General features: G+C 37.4%; 1 protein-coding gene across 17 annotated transcripts in view; it reads right to left on the reverse strand.

Moving 5' to 3' along the window:
• Positions 1-17,136, reverse strand: part of FRS2 (fibroblast growth factor receptor substrate 2) — a 121,192-nt gene that overhangs the window by 55,844 nt on the left and 48,212 nt on the right. For 9 of the 17 annotated variants that reach the window (XM_060165404.1, XM_060165387.1, XM_060165390.1 and 6 more), the window contains 2 exons: positions 5,956-6,027; positions 3,045-3,139 (listed from right to left, as the gene is read on the reverse strand). The exons of 2 other annotated variants lie outside the window; for them this stretch is intronic. The gene's annotated coding sequence lies outside the window, so the exon portion shown is untranslated. Of the gene's footprint in view, positions 1-3,044; positions 3,140-5,955; positions 6,189-8,602; positions 8,747-14,885; positions 15,276-17,136 lie in introns of those variants that run through there. 6 more of the 17 variants (XM_060165394.1, XM_060165401.1, XM_060165393.1 and 3 more) reach the window with 6 other exon arrangements.

The raw sequence follows: 17,136 nt of genomic DNA on the forward strand, positions 1-17,136 counted from the left end.
TGTGGCACACAGGCTTAGTTGCTCTGCGGCATGTGGGATGTTCCCGGACCAGGGTTTGAACCCGTGTTCCCTGCACTGGAAGGTGGGTTCTTAACCACTGTGCCACCAGCGAAGTCCCAAGAGGGCCTTAGTTTTTAAAAGAAATTTATATGTTATTTTGTAGGGATTTGCATAACAAAATATAGAAATAAATTCATGCAGAGACTAGAGTAGGCCTATGACATTTTAAAATTAATCAACACGATGGTAGATGTATTTATCATCACTTTTTACAGATGTTTTGAAAAACAATCTGAAAAATGTAAGGGAGACAGTTTTTTTTAAATACACAATTGGGACATGCCATCTTCTTTTGTTCCCTTTTTATTTTAAGGAAAGAGAGACAAATGTAAAATATCAGAAATAAAAAAGAAACATCATTACGTATTCTGTATACAGGTCATCAAGCAGTTCACCAGCTTTTTGGTCTGTGGACCCTCTACAGTTTTAAAAATTATTTGAGGATTTTTCAAAAACAGGTTTTGTTTAGCTGTGTTGTATCTATTAATATTTACCAAATTAGAAATTAAATATGAAAATGTTTAAAATATTAGTTTATCTAAAAGAATAAGCCTATTACACATTAACAAACATATTTTATTAAAAAATAACTTTAAAAAACCTATTTTCCAAGAAATTTAGTAGGGCAAGTGACATTATTTTATACTTTTGCAAATATTTTTAATGTCTGCCTTTAGAGAAGACAGGTGGATTCTTATGACTGATTCTGTGATATGCTGTTTTGGTTAAGGTATATAAGCATATAAAGAAAATCTAGCCTCACACAGATATATAATCAGAAAAAAGAATATTTAATAACTTTTAAAAAATCACGTAACTGTTGATATTTTTGATATTATACCTAAACTCAACAAATAACCTTCTTAAAGGTTAATTACAATGTGGTTGCTAAAACTATATAAATGAACTTTTCGCACTCTGTTACATTAAAATCCACTGGTTTATCTTGCACTTTTAATGGATCTTTTACGCATATGTGACTTTGTATCATCATACATTGGTCATTTGGAAAATAACTGGTTTTCAGATTTTTGACACAAGTCAGAATACAACATCAAGGTGGGAAAAAAAAAAAATCACACTCTTTAATATCATTATCCATCTCACCAGAAGGTCTTTAAGTATCGGGAAGCTGTCAAGCTCATGGTGTTAGATACAAGTTTTCCATACTTGCAAATTCCATTTGAAAGTTTGATTGTTTTTTTAACCATTGGCTACAAATACAGCTATTTTTCTTGAAATGTTAGGCTCACTTAAGTTCGTTTTTGAGAAAAACAAATGTCAAATACATAAGTTCGAATAACCAAAGTCTTCCTATTCTGTTCTTCCAAGAACAAAAGGGGTGTTACAGAAAAAAGTAGGTAGTTAAGTTCAAAACTCAACTGAACAGGAACTTCTTCTGAAGACGACTATCTTGCTTCAGTATGGAGAAGTGCTTTATGAATTCTTCCCGTTTCATCACACATAATATTAAAAAGATGTGTACTCAAAGGCAAAATGAAATGAAATTAATATTTTTACTGCTTCATCAAAGACATTCTTAAATGAAACTGGATTAAAAAAAACAACAACAAACTACGAATACATGGCAATGAAGAATATAATTGTTCACTTTGGTATCACTGCCTTAACATTGCTAAGGTGTTAGCAGTTTTATCCACCACTGCTTTTGCAGCATCACTGCAAATGTCAACAAAGTGAAAAAATACAAAAAAATCTGTATTATGAAAATAGTTTTGACCTCCCAGACTACCCAGTCGCAGGGACCCACAAAGGTCTACAGAACATACTTTGAAAACTGCTCCAAATTAGATTCCAAAGATAAGAAAATATTACAAGCAAAACTGTAACAAAACATGTTAAATTAGAAAAAAATAACTTACCAAATATGATTCAAGAAGAAATAAAAATATGAATAGTATTATAATCTTAAAAAAAAAACTATCAGGAATCAAAAAATCCTCCAGTAAAGAAATTCTAGGCCTGGATGGCTTAAACAGATGAATTCTGTCAAATGTTCAAGAAAAATAATTTTCCATGATGTATTCCAAAGAACAGTTAAAGAAGATACCCTCTCTGACTCATTCTTTTTTTTTTTTTTAACATCTTTATTGGGGTATAATTGCTTTACAATGGTGTGTTACTTTCTGCTTTACAACAAAGTGAATCAGTTATACATATACATATGTTCCCATATCTCTTCCCTCTTGCGTCTCCCTCCCTCCCACCCTCCCTATCCCACCCCTCCAGGCTGTCACAAAGCACCGAGCCAATATCCCCGTGCCATGCGGCTGCTTCCCACTAGCTATCTACCTTACTACGTTTGTTAGTGTGTATATGTCCATGACTCTCTCTCGCCCCGTCACAGCTCACCCTTCCCCCTCCCCATAACCTCAAGTCCGTTCTCTAGGAGGTCTGCGTCTTTATTCCTGCCTTACCCCTAGGTTCTTCATGCCATTTTTTTTTCTTAAATTCCATATATATGTGTTAGCATACGGTATTTGTCTTTTTCTTTCTGACTTACTTCACTGTGTATGACAGACTCTCTGACTCATTCTGATACTAGTATAACCTTGACACTAAAATCCAAAAAAGAGCAGAGCCTGTATTAAAAAAAAAATTATAGGCTGATATCCTTCATGAATATTAGCGCAAAATTCTTAAAATATTAGCAAACTGAGTCCGGTAACATAAGGTATCAAAGGTTGGTCTAATGTTAGGAAAAATGAAGTAATTCTCCATATTAATAAACAAAAGAAGAAAAAAATCATATCGTTGTTAACAGATTCAGAGAAGAGGAATCTTTTCAGAGGTTTTTCTCAACAGAAAAGGAAAGCTATAAGGCTGTTTTGGGAGACTCAGCTCCGTGGATTCAAGGACAAAGCAAGCTGCAATACTCAAGGAAAGCAGAAGCCTCTGTAAGACAAAGGTGCTACCAGTATCACCTTTCCCAAAAGAAAAAACTTAAGGTGAAGAATCCTAACCAAGTTTTTATGTTTCATATCAAATGCAGCCATGGTTGATGTGTCCTCATACAGCTGTTCTGACAGTCCACTAACAAACTTCTTGTAAAATCAATCTGTAAGACAAAGGTGGCCTATAATGTTGCCCTGCCCACCCTCCAACGCCCCCCTCCCCCTCCCCACCACTTAATCATTTGCATTAAAAAGGAGATGAATGGAAAAACTATTCTTTTATCATAATTCAGAATACCTGGGTATAATTACCTTTTCCCCTACCTCACTACTACCTGAGCAGGGCTCCCAACCTAAAATAAGTACTACTGTTTCCACTGGCACAGTTATTAAGCAAGCCTAGCAGAAACCATCTTATCTAAATCAAAACAGACCTGAGGTTAGCTGTAGTTGGTTAAATCAGGAAATCAAATATACACATTATTTTATATTTTAACATTATATAATATAAATATATTATATAATATGGTGAGGTGGAGGGACATAGAGTCTGTCAAATAGAGTAAAGTAAGTCAGAAAGAGAAAAATACTGTATGCTATCACATATATATGGAATCTAAAAAAACAAAACAAAACCTAGAAGAACTTAGGGGCAGGACAGGAATAAAGATGCAGACATAGAGAATGGACTTGAGGACACGGGGAGGGGGAAGGGTAAGCTGGGACAAAGTGAAAGAGTGGCAGCATGGACATATATACACTACCAAATGTAAAATAGATAGCTAGTGGGAAGCAGCCGCATAGCACAGGGAGATCAGCTCAGTGCTTTGTGACCACCCTAGAGGGGTGGGATAGGGAGGGTGGGAGGGAGAAGCAAGAGGGAGGAGATATGGGGATATATGTATATGTATAGCTGATTCACTTCGTTATAAAGCAGAAACTAACATACCACTGTAAAGCAATTATACTCCAATAAAAATGTTAAAAATAAATATGTTAAGTATCATATATATGACTATTACTTACACATACACACACACACACACACACACACACACACACAAACACACACCCCTTAAACATTTTATTTTAGCTTGAGCAAGTAAAAGGGGATGAATTATCCAAACTTAGTGCCAAGGATTTTTTTTTAATGGAGGCTTGATGATTGGAATGCCATATTTCTTACATAAACCTTATCTAAAATGTATATTTATTTCAAATGGATCAAGGATTTCCATTTCGGGCAACATGGTAGATTAGGTGCCCGGACTGTCTGAATCTAAAATGCTGTATAGGGCTTCCCTGGTGGTGCAGTGGTTAAGAATCTGCCTGTCAATGCAGGGGACATGGGTTCGAGCCCTGGTCTGGGAAGATCCCACATGCCGCAGAGCAACTAAGCCTGTGAGGCACAACTACTGAGCCTGTGCATCTAGAGCCTGTGCTCCGCAATAAGAGAAGCCATGACAATGAGAAGCCCGTGCACCGCGATGAAGAGTAGCCCCCGCTCGCCGCAACTAGAGAAAGCCTGCACACAGAAACAAAAATCCAACACAGCCAAAAATAAATAAATAAATAAATACATTTATTAAAAAAAAAATGCTGTATAAATTTTTTTTTTAATATTTTTAAACTTCTTAATTTGGCACAAACATACAGACACTATGGAAGGTGGCTCTTGACTTTAATGTTACCTCACAGCAACGCTTTGAAAACTACAGAGTGCTGGAGACAGGATACATATTCTGAGACTCCGAATATGGAGATGTAATCAAAGAACCTTGCATTTAGCTGAAAATCCAAAAGGCATACAACTGAATGAGCAGTAAACCTATCTGGCAGAAGCAAACTTGCCTTCTTTAATCTTAGTGCTGGTAAAAGGAAGAAGAAAAATCTCCTGTGAGAATTTGTAACTACAAGCCAGTTCTTATATGAGTTTGTGGAGAAGGAAAAAGATGAAAAGGGGTGAGAAACATGGAAAACAAATTAAAGGTCTAATGTATGTCTAACTGGAATTATAAACTCCTCATCTCCAATGACCAAGGAAAGAAGGAACAATGGTCATGCCAAAAAGGGCTGCTGCCTCTTGCAGCATATTCACTGTACTAACTGCACCAGATATGTACCCAAGGACAAGGCCATTAAGAAGCTGATCACTGGAAATATAGAAGAGGCATGAGAGGGGCTTCCCTGGTGACACAGTGGTTAAGAATCACCTGCCAGGGCTTCCCTGGTGGCGCAGTGATTGAGAGTCCGCCTGCCGATGCAGGGGACACGGGTTCGTGCCCCAGTCCGGGAGGATCCCACATGCCGCGGAGCGGCTGGGCCCAAGAGCCATGGCCGCTGAGCCTGCGCGTCCGGAGCCTGTGCTCCGCAACGGGAGAGGCCACAACAGTTAGAGGCCCGCGTACCGCAAAAACAAAACAAAACAAAACAAAACAAAAAAAAAACAAAAAAAAGAATCACCTGCCAATGCAGGGGACACAGGTTCGAGCCCTGGTCCAGGAAGACCTCACATGCTGCGGAGCAACTAAGCTCATGCGCCACAACTACTGAGCCTGCACTTTGGAGCCACAACTACTGAGCCCACGCGTCACAACTACTGAAGCCCATGCCTACAGCTCGTGCTCCGCAACAAGAGAGGCCAACTGCAATAAGAAACCCACGCACCACAACAAAGAATAGCTCCCGCTCACCATAACTAGAGAAAGCCCGCACGCAGCAACAAAGACCCAATGCAGCCAAAAATAAATAAATGAATAAATAAAATTTTTAAATAAATAAATAAAATGAAACATTAAAAAAAAAAAAAGAAGAGGTATGAGAGACATTTATGAAGTGAGAGTCTATAATACCTACATGGTTTCCAAACTGTATGTGAAACTACACTGCTGTGTGAGTTGTATAACTGACAACAGGGAAGTCAAGAGTCATTCTAATAAAGCCCAGAAAAACCATAAACCCCATCCTGATTTAGACTTACAGATGCTGCCTCATGACCTCTGCCAAAGCCCATGTAAGGAGCTGAATCCTTAAGGACTGAAGAAAACCTGTCCTTTGGGGGAAAAAAAGAGAAAATTATACCTTTTAAAACAGTTGTAGAAGGCAAAAATAAAGAAAATAGTAGGCATTACTCAAAGAGATAAAGGTCAAGAATTTAACATAATTATTCAAAGATATCCTCAGATCCAGGAAGCCCAAAGAATCCCATGTAGGATTATAAATAATAAAATAAAATAATGAAGTAGAAGAAAAGAACATCTCAATACATTATATAAAACTGCAGAACACCAAAGGGGGGCAAAAAGGCTTGAAAACAGTCAAATAAAAGATATATACAGGGACTTCCCTGTATATATCCCAGGGTTCAAGCCCTGGTCTGGGAAGATCCCACATGCTGTGGAGCAACTAAGCCCGTGCGCCACAACTACTGAGCCTGCGCTCTACAGCCCGTGAGCCTCAACTATTGAGCCCACGTGCCATAACTACTGAAGCCCACGTGCCTAGAGCCCGTGCTCCACAACAAGAGAAGCCGCCGCAATGAGAAGCCCATGCACCTCAAAGAAGGGTAACCCCCACTTGCTGCAACTGGAGGAAGCCTGCACGCAGCAACGAAGAGCCAATGCAATCAAAAATAAATAAATAAATAAAAATAAATAAAAGAGATATGCAAAGAAAGGGCAATTATACTTCTCAACAGTGACACTGACAGTCAAAAGACATGAATAACGACCTCAATGTAATGAGAAAACTTAGAATTCTACACACAGAGACATCAGAGAAATTATCTTTCAAGAACGGGGATATTTCGATATAAAGACATCTTCAGATAACAAACAAAAAAGTGTCCTTTTCACTAAAAGACTTTCACTAAAGAAAATTCTAAAGGATGTACTTCAGGTAGAAAAAAATTACCTCATAGGGAAGGTCTCAAATACAAAAAGGGATAATGAACCAAGAAAAGAGTAAATAAATTTAAACAAAGATTGACTACCTAAAACAATAATTTGTCTATAAATATGTATGTATGCAGGAGAGAAATATTCCAAAACTATAACAATAGAGGATGGTGTTCCAGGTTGGGAGGACAATCAACATTTTAAAATTATGTTATTCAGGAACAGGTTAAAGATACTGATTTAGACTTTTCCTTAAAAAAAAGGATACATGTTAAAATATACAGATAAAAACACTAAAAGAATAAAGAATATATTAACTTATAAATAAGCATGCATGTGTGCAAGATGCTGTGGGGTGGGATGGAATGAGAAGAAAGCATGCTCAATGAAGGCATTACACACATAGCTCAACACAAAAAACCGGAAGAATGGGAGAAAGGGGGAGTAGGACAAACATAAGAACTACAGGCAAAGACAGAAATAAATCCAAATCTAAGAGCAATCACAAAAGACTGAAATTCTCCAGTAAAAAAATAAAGATTATCAATCAGAACCAAAACACAAGTCAACCATACCCTATTTACAAAATACAAACCAAAACTCAGAACCAATGAAAAACTAACGAATGGAAAATACTAACAATCAAAAGGAAGCTAGAATAGCTATATTAATCCAAGCAAATAGCCAACAACAGTAATAAAGCCATAAGGCTAAAAATGTCTTTACGCAGAAAGCCTTTTCATAATGATAAAAAAGTTCAATTCAACAAAAAGAACAATTCTAAATCTGTAAGTACTTAATAACATAGCCTCAAAATAAATAAAATAAAAATTAACATATCTACAACAAAGAGAAACTGACAAACCTACTACTATGTGAGAGACATTAACATGTCTTTCTCAGTAGAGAAACTGATAGAAAAGTTCCAAAATAAAACCAAACCAAAATCCAAAACAAAATATAGACAAACATTAAAGATGTGAATTGAACAATTAATAAGCTCATGGACATATTACATAGTATTGTAATAAAAAACTGGAGAATTCACATTCTTTCCAAATGCACATGGAACATTTATGAAAACTAGCTATATACTAGGTCTTAAAATTAGTCTCTCAAATTTTATTATGGTCTCTGACCATAATGAAATCAACTTAGAACTGTATAATAAAAGTTTTCATTTTAAAAGTTATATATTTTGAAATTAAGTATACACTTCTAAATAATTCATGGAGCAAATAAGAATTTTTTTAAATGAACAAAACCAAGAATATTATATATCAAAACATGTGGGGAAGCAGGTAAGAAGGCAAATTTACTTAAAGGCAAATTTACAGACTAAAAATGCAAATTTAAAAGTCTTTTTTAAAAGGTCAGCAAAAAACAACCCTAAAAATTCAGAGAAAGTGGAAAGAAATAATAAACAGCAGGACTTAGAAGTATGAAAACATTTACAAAAAAGATGATCAACAGAGTCAAAAGCTCATTCTTTAAAACAATGATTAATATGATAATCCTCTGAAAAAACTATTTGAGTAAAAAAAAAACAAACTAAAAAAAAAGGGGAACATCATTACAGATGCTACAGAGATTCAACTGATAAGAGGATATTATGGACAATTTTACAGCAATAAATTTGAATTAGGAATATTTTGAAAAAATATAGAAAATACAATCTGTTAAAAATGATTCAAAAAGAAATGACTCATACTTTCTGATTTCAAAACTTACAAGGGCTTCCCTGGTGGCGCAGTGGTTGGGAGTCCGCCTGCCGATGCAGGGGACACGGGTTCGTGCCCCAGTCGGGGAAGATCCCACATGCCGCGGAGTGGCTGGGCCCGTGAGCCATGGCCGCTAGGCCTGCGCGTCCGGAGCCTGTGCTCCGCAACAGGAGAGGCCACAGCAGTGAGAGGCCAGCGTACCGCAAAAAAAAAAACAAAAAAACTTACTACTACAAAGCTACCATCATCAAGCATCAAATAAGCAAGTGTGGTACTGACATAGAGATCAAATGGAACAGAATTGAGAATCTAGAAATAAACCCATACATTTTTAGTCAACTGATTTTCAACAAGAAACAGCTCAATGAGTTGCCTAGACAACTCAATGTGGAAAGCATAGTCTCTTCAACAACTGGTGCTGGGACAACTGGATTTCCAACTATAAAATAATGAGGTGGGACCTCTGCCTCACTATACACAAAAATTAACTCAAAATGGATAAAGGACCTATATTTAAGAGTTAGGAATCATATGACTTTAAATTAGGCAAAAGTTTCTTTCACATGATACCAAAATCACAAGCAGGGCTTCCACAGTGGCGCAGTGGTTAAGAATCCACCTGCCAATGCAGGGGACATGGGTTTGAGCCCTGGTCCGGGAAGATACCACATGCGACAGAGCAACTAAGCCTGTGCACCACAACTACTGAGCCTGCGCTCTAGAGTTCGTGAGCCACAACTACTGAGCCCGAGTGCCACAACTACTGAAGCCCGTGCACCTCGAGCCCATGCTCTGCAACAAAAGAAGCCACCCAATGAGAAGCCCGCGCACGGCAACAAAGAGTAGCCCCCGCACAGCAACAAAGACCCAATGCAGCCAAAAATAAAAATATAAATTAAAAAAAAAAATCACAAGGGCTTCCCTGGTGTCGCAGTGGTTGAGAGTCTGCCTGCCGATGCAGGGGACACGAGTTCGTGCCCCGGTCCGGGAAGATCCCACATGCCGCGGAGCAGCTGGGCCCGTGAGCCATGGCCGCTGAGCCTGCGCGTCCGGAGCCTGTGCTCCGCAACGGGAGAGGCCACAACAGCGAGAGGTCCGCGTACCGCAAAAAAAAAAAAAAGAAAAAAATCACAAGCAACGAGAGAAAAAACAGACAAGCTGCACTTCATCAAAATAAAAAGCTTTTGTGCTTCAAAGGACATTATCAAAAAAGTGGAAGGACAATCCAAAGAATGGGAAAAAATATTTGAAAATCATATATCTGAAAAGAGTCTAACATCCAGAATATATAATGAAATCTTACAGCTCAACAATAAAAAAAATCCAGGGCCTTCCCTGGTGGGGCAGTGGTTAAGAATCAGCCTGCCAATGCAGGGGTCATGGGTTCGAGCCCTGGTCCGGGAATATCCCACATGCCGCGGAACAACTAAGCCCATGTGGCACAACTACCGAGCCTGCACTCTAGAGCCCATGAGCCACAACTACTGAAGCCCATGCACCTAGAGCCCATGCTTGGCAACAAGAGAAGCCACCACAATGAAAAGCCCACACACCACAATAAAGAGTGGCCCCTGCTCGCCGCAACTAGAGAAAGCCTGCACGCAGCAATGAAGACCCAACGCCGCCAAAAATTAAAAAAATATATATATATACAATTTTAAAATAGACAAAATATTTGAATAGACATTTCTCCAAAGAAGATAAACAAATGGCCAAAAGAACTGAAAAGATGCTCAACATCATTAGTCATTAGGAAAATGCAAATCAAAACCACAATAAGATTCCACTTCACACCCTTTAAGATGGCTATAATCAAAAACACAGACAACAGTAAACATTGGCAAGGATGTGGAGAAACACCCTCATAAACTGCTTGTGGGACTATAAAATGATGTAACTGAGTTGGAAAACAGGTAGGTAGATCCTAAAAAGGTTAAACATAATAGCACTACCATATGACCCAGGAGGCCCACTCCTATGTATACACCCCCAAAATTTGAAAACATATGTGCACACAGAACTTGTACATGGAGGTTCACAACATCATTATTCATAACAGCCAAAAAATGGAAACCATACAAATATGCATCAACTGATTAATGTATAAACAAAATGTGGTATATCCACACAATGGAACTGTATTCCATCATAAAAAGGAATGAAGTGCTAACACTAGTGACAACATGTATGAACTTTGAAAACATGACACTAAGTGAAAGATACCAGGCAAAAAAGGCCATATATGACTCCATTTATAGGAAATGCCCAGAACAGAAAACTCTATAGAGACAGAAAGCAGATTACTGGTTGTCAGAGGATGAGGGAAGGGAGAATGGGGAGTGACTGCTAATGGGTATGGGGTTTCTTTTTGGGATGATGGAAATGTTCTGGAAATAGTGGTGACAGTTATAAAACTTTGTGATTATTCTTTAGGAAAAAAACCCTGAATTTTACACTTTAAAGGGGTGAATTTTACGGTATATGAATTATATATCAATTTTTAAAAGACAAATCAACTGACCATTTAAAAGAGAGAACCTGGGCTTCCCTGGTGGCGCAGTGGTTGGGAATCAGCCTGCCAATGCAGGGGACACAGGTTCTTGCCCTGGTCCGGTAGGATCCCACACGCCGCAGAGCAACTAAGCCTGTGCGCCACAACTGTTGAGCTTGCGCTCTGGAGCCTGCAAGCCACAACTACTGAACCTGCGTGCTGCAACTGCTGAAGCCTGTGCACCTAGAGCCCGTGCTCCACAAGAGAAGCCACCGCAATAAGAAGCCCGCACTCTGCAACGAAGAGTGGCCCCCGCTCGCCACAGCTAGAGAAAGCCCACACGCAGCAGCGAGGACCCAACACAGCCAAATAAATAAATTAAATAAAATAAAGAAAGAAATAGAAAATTAAATAAATAAATAAAATAAAAGAGAGAACCTGAATAGATGAATAATCATTAAAAAAATTAAGCAGCTGGGCTTCCCTGGTGGCGCAGTGGTTGAGAGTCCGCCTGCCGATGCAGGGGACACGGGTTCGTGCCCCGGTCCGGGAAGATCCCACATGCCGCGCAGCCTGCGCGTCCAGAGCCTGTGCTCCGCAACGGGAGAGGCCACAACAGTGAGAGGCCCGCGTACCGCAAAAAAAAAAAAAAAAAAAAAAAATTAAGCAGCCATAGTTTAAAATCTTTCCACTAAAAAAGTATCAAGCCCAGATTTTCTTATGGGTAAGTTCTACCAAATAGTCAAGGAACAACAAATAATTACAACCTTAAACAAATTCTTCTAGAGAACAGTAAAAAAGGATAACACTTTCTAAATCATATCAAAATCCAAACAGGACAAAGGGTGCCAAGACCATTCAGTGGGGGAAGAAACAGTCTTTTCAACAAATGGTGCTGGGAAAACTGTATATCCACACACAAAAGAATAAACTTGGACCCTTATCTTACACCGTATATAGAAATTAACTCAAAATGGATTAAAGACCTAAACATAAGACCTAAAAACTACAAAATTTTTTGAAGAAAACAGAAAAAAAGCTTCATGACATTGCATTTGGCAAGGATTTCCTGGACATAACATCAAAGCCACAGACAACAAAAGTAAAAACAGATAAACTGGACTACATCAAAATTAAAACCTTCTGTGCATCAAAGGAAACACAGAATGAAAAGGTAGCCTATGGAATGGGAGAAGATCCTTGCAAATCGTATCTCTGATAAGGGGTTAATATCCAGACTACATAAAGAACTCCTACAACTCAACGTAACAACAACAAAAACAAATAACCCAATTTAAAAATGGGCAAGGGACTTGATTAGACATCTCTCCAAAGAAAATGTATAAATGGCCAACAAGAACATGAAAAGATATTCGACATCACTAGTCCCTAGGGAAATGCAAATCAAAACTACAATGAGCTATTACTTCTCACCCTTAGGATGGCTACTATCAAAAAAACAGGAAATTGGGGGGAAAAAAAACACGAAGTGTTGGCAAGGATGTGGAGAAACTGGAACCCTTGTGCATTGCTGGTATAAGGTAAATGGTACAGCTGCTGTGAAAAACAGGAAGATGGTTCCTCAAAAAATTAAAAATAAAATTACCATTTGATCCAGCAATACTGCTTCTGGTTATATATCCAGAAGAACTGAAGCAGAGTCTCAAAGAGATATATGCACGTCCCGTCCAAGTTCGTAGCAGCATTATTCAGAATAGTCAAAAGGTGAAAGCAACATAACTTTCCATTGACAGAAGAATGGATAACAAAATGTATTATACATACAGTGGTATATTATTCAGCCTTAAAAAGGAAATTTTGGACACATGCTACAACATGAATGAACTTGGATGAACTAAGTGAAATAAGCCAGGCACAAAAAGATAATAAAAATACTGTATGGTTTCATTTATAAGAGGTAACTAGAGCAGCCAGACACATAAAAAGAAAAGTAGACTGGTGTTTGTCAGGGGACATGGGGAGGGGGAAATGTGGAAGAGTTTTTTATTGGGCACAGAGTTTCAGTTTTGCAAAAAGTTCTGCAGACTGGCTGAACAATGTAAATATACTTAACACTAACTACTTTAAAATGATTAAGAATGTAAATTTTATGTAAGGTGTATTTTACTACAATTTTAAAAAAATTATAATCATTAAAAAAGAGATTTTTTAAAAAATCCAACCAGGACAATATGAAAAAAGAAAATTACAGGCTAGACTCATGTACACTGATGTAAAAAACAATCCTATACAAAGCATAAGCAAATCAATCCAGTAATTTATAAAAAAGATAATCCAGCGTGACTAAATTGGGTTTATCCCAGGAATGCTTAGTTAGCCTAATTTGAAAATCAAGGTAACTGACCACATTAACAGGTTAAGGGGAAAAACATTTGATCATTCTGAGTTACAGAAAAGCCTATCAATACAGCTTAACATCTATTCATGATTTAAAACAATCAAAATACAACCCTTAACAAGCTAAGAATACAATGAAACCTCCTTAACTTGATAAAGGAGGGTTTTTTCTCTTAAAAAAAAAAAAACTACAAGTGTAATTTGATTTTAATTTTATTGAAATATAGTCGACTTATAACGTTGTGTTAATTTCTGCTATACAGCAAAGTGACTGAGTTATATTCTTTTTTATATTTTCTTCCATTATGCTTTATCCCAGGATATTGAATATAGTTCCCTGTGCAATATATACAGTAGGACCTTGCTGTTTATCCATCCTATATATAATAGTTTGCATCTGCTAATCCCAAACTCCCACTCCTTCCCTCTCCCACCTGCTCTCCCTACTGGCAACCACAAGTCTGTCCTCTGTATCTGAGTCTGTTTCAGTTTCGTAGATGAGTTCATCTATGTAATATTTTACATTACTGCAGTATTTGTCTTTCTTTTTTTGACTTATTCCACTTAGTATGATAATCATTAGTTCCATCCATGCTGCTGCAAATGGCATTATTTCCTTCTTTTGTATGGCTGAGTAGTATTCCATTGTGTATATATATATACATCACTTCTCATCCATTCATCTGTTGGACATTTAGGTTGTTTCCATGTCTTGGCTACCGTAAACAGTGCTGCTATGAACACAGAGGTTCATGTATCTTTTCGAATTATAGCTTTGTCTGGGTATATGCCCAGGAGTGGGATTGCTGGATCATCTGGCAACTCTATTTTTCGTTTTTTGAGGAACCTCCATACTGTTTTCTACAGTGGCTATACCAATTTACATTCCCACCAACAGTGTAAGAGGGTTCCCTTTTCTCCACATCCTCTCCAGCATTTGTTATTTGTAGACTTTTTAATGATGGCCATTCTGACTGGTGTGAGGTGGTACCTCATTGTAGTTCTGATTTGCATTTTTCTAATAATTAGCAATGCTGAGCATCTCTTCATGTGCCTACTGGCCGTGTGCATGTCTTCTTTGGAAAAATGTCTATTTAGGTCTTTTGCCCATTTTTCGATTGGGTTGTTTTTTTTGTTATTGAATCTACAAGTGTAATTATAAATGGTAACATTTGAAAGCATTTCCTTTGAGATCAGAAACAAGACAGGAAACAAAACCATGAGTATCTGAAGATATCTAAGAAAGTACAGTAATAATTCAGAGGTAGACAAACAGACCAAAGATACAGAAGAAAGAGTACAGAAAGGAAACCACCCATATATGAAAACTTGATTTATGAAACAGAGAATTTTGCATATCAGGAAGGAAATGAAGAACTATTTCAATAAACAGTGCTGGAATAACCAATTATCCATACAGAAAGAATCAATTCATAATCCATACCTCTCACAAAAATCAATTATTGAGAGATTAAAGAATTAAATGTAGGGCTTCCTTGGTGGCGCAGTGGTTGAGAGTCCACCTGCCGATGCAGGGGACGCAGGTTCGTGTCCTGGTCCGGGAAGGTCCCACATGCCGTGGAGCGGCTGGGCCCGTAAGCCATGGCCGCTGAGCCTGCGCGTCCGGAGCCTGTGCTCCGCAACGGGAGAGGCCACAGCAGTGAGAGGCCCGCGTACCACAAAAAAAAAAGAATTAAATGTAAAAAGTATAACCATAAAGCTTTTAGTTGATAGAGAAGAATATCTTTATGACCTCTGAATAGGAAAAGATTAAGATAAACTATAAAGAAAAAAACCATATATTTAACTATATTAAAGTTAAGGAAAGATTAAGATAAACTATAAAGAAAAAAAACATATATTTAACTATATTAAAGTTAAGGACTATTATGAGGTATATATGTAAACCAATTATATTCTACTGTGTTTGGGAGAAAAGGATACAGCTTATAGAGAATGTCATCAAAAGTTATCAAGATATACATGAAATATGTCAACTAACCAACTGAATCCAAAGATCAAATGTTTTAATCTTTTAACTTCCCTCCATATTTTAAAAATAATTCAATTGAGCAATCATGTCAAAGCCAGTAGACTATATGAACAAAATAATATAATGCTAATGTAACACAGAGCTGTCAATGTTCCAACTACTTCACATCTTAAATATTATATTTATAGTGTCACTTAAGATCAACACGTTATTGTAGGGACTTGGAAACAAGAATTTTAAAAAACACACTCTCATGGTTCAGTAAGTGTCTGCATCAACATTTGTGTCTGTATCTCATTGCAAATATTAGCAATGATGCCCGTGGTAAAATCTAAATAGTGTTTCAGGTAAGTGGGATGTTTCTTTGACCTTTCCCACTGCTCCTTCAATCATATTTTTTACCAAAATCCAGAACCTATCTTTGGATGCTTTAGGGAAGAAACAGTTAATATATTAAGATAATATATCCCTTGGAGAAATAGTAAGGACTTTTAAAAAAGAAGAAGAAATGGAGCAAATAGACAACATATTCTTAGGACTTCCAAATAATTCTGAAATTAAAAATGGAAAAGAAATAAACGCAATTACAAGGAACACCTCATGTACTTGGGAAACTATTAACACTGTATATATGACTGAAAGGAATGAGTTGGAAAGAACATTTATCCCAAGATAAATTTTTTTAACAATATGAAGGTATATGTCCATCAAGGAAAATAAATCCATTCCCATTTCATCCACCATCAAAAACATCCTTCCCTTTACCCAAAACACACACATATATATACAAGATAAATGTTTTCAACCTAAACTGTAAGTCTCTGGCTCACATGAAAACAAAACGATTTTAACCACACACAAGCTCCAGCACTCAGACTTGTAGTTTCTACATGCTGCCCACACAGCACTTTGTGAGCATGTGATTACGAGGAATGATGCACAATCACACCACATTCCTTCCCTCAGCTCACACATCAAGAACTTGCCCTCTCAGCTGCATTCTTCTCCAAACAGCCATGGTCACCTTAGCAACCCTATGCTCCTAATATGGACAGCTGCTCCATTTAAAGTCAGCCCTTCTTGGCAGGGAATATGCTTGTTCTTCAAATTGGGGGAGAGAGGAGAGGTTTTCCTTTCAATACACATTGCAGGGGTTGATTTAACTTGATCAGCACTTTTGTTCTGTGGCAGCAATTTGTGTCGAGTTTCAACCTATTTTGAGGTTTTCTTTCTTTTATTTTTTTTTTAATCTAAAAGCAAATGGCTAAAAAATAAAATCAAGGAAGCTCATATGGAATTCTAAGGAAGAATGGAACATGAAACAAAAATGTATCTGAAATAACTGTATTCTTTTATAAAATGATGAAGCTATCCACATTTTTGAAAGTTAAAATTTACTTAAATTGAACTGTAACATCTGAAGCCTTAATATATAATAAGAAATCAGTCAGAAGACCTGTCATAGCCTATTTCTGAACAACAAAAACATTGCTAAGCTTCGAAGTGCTATGACTCCAATCTATTTAATAGATTATGAGTTGATCTGTATCCCTTTATCCCACCATCTACATGTGAAATCTTTCCACAGGCTCTAAAGTAAACTAGGTATTGAGACCAAATGATTAGTATATCTGAGGACCCTCCAGACTTAGAATGACCTAGGATAGCACTGGATTACTCAAAACCAATCTTGATCTGTGCT

Source organism: Lagenorhynchus albirostris, chromosome 11 (assembly GCF_949774975.1).
Source record: "Lagenorhynchus albirostris chromosome 11, mLagAlb1.1, whole genome shotgun sequence".
NCBI lineage: Eukaryota > Metazoa > Chordata > Mammalia > Artiodactyla > Delphinidae > Lagenorhynchus > Lagenorhynchus albirostris.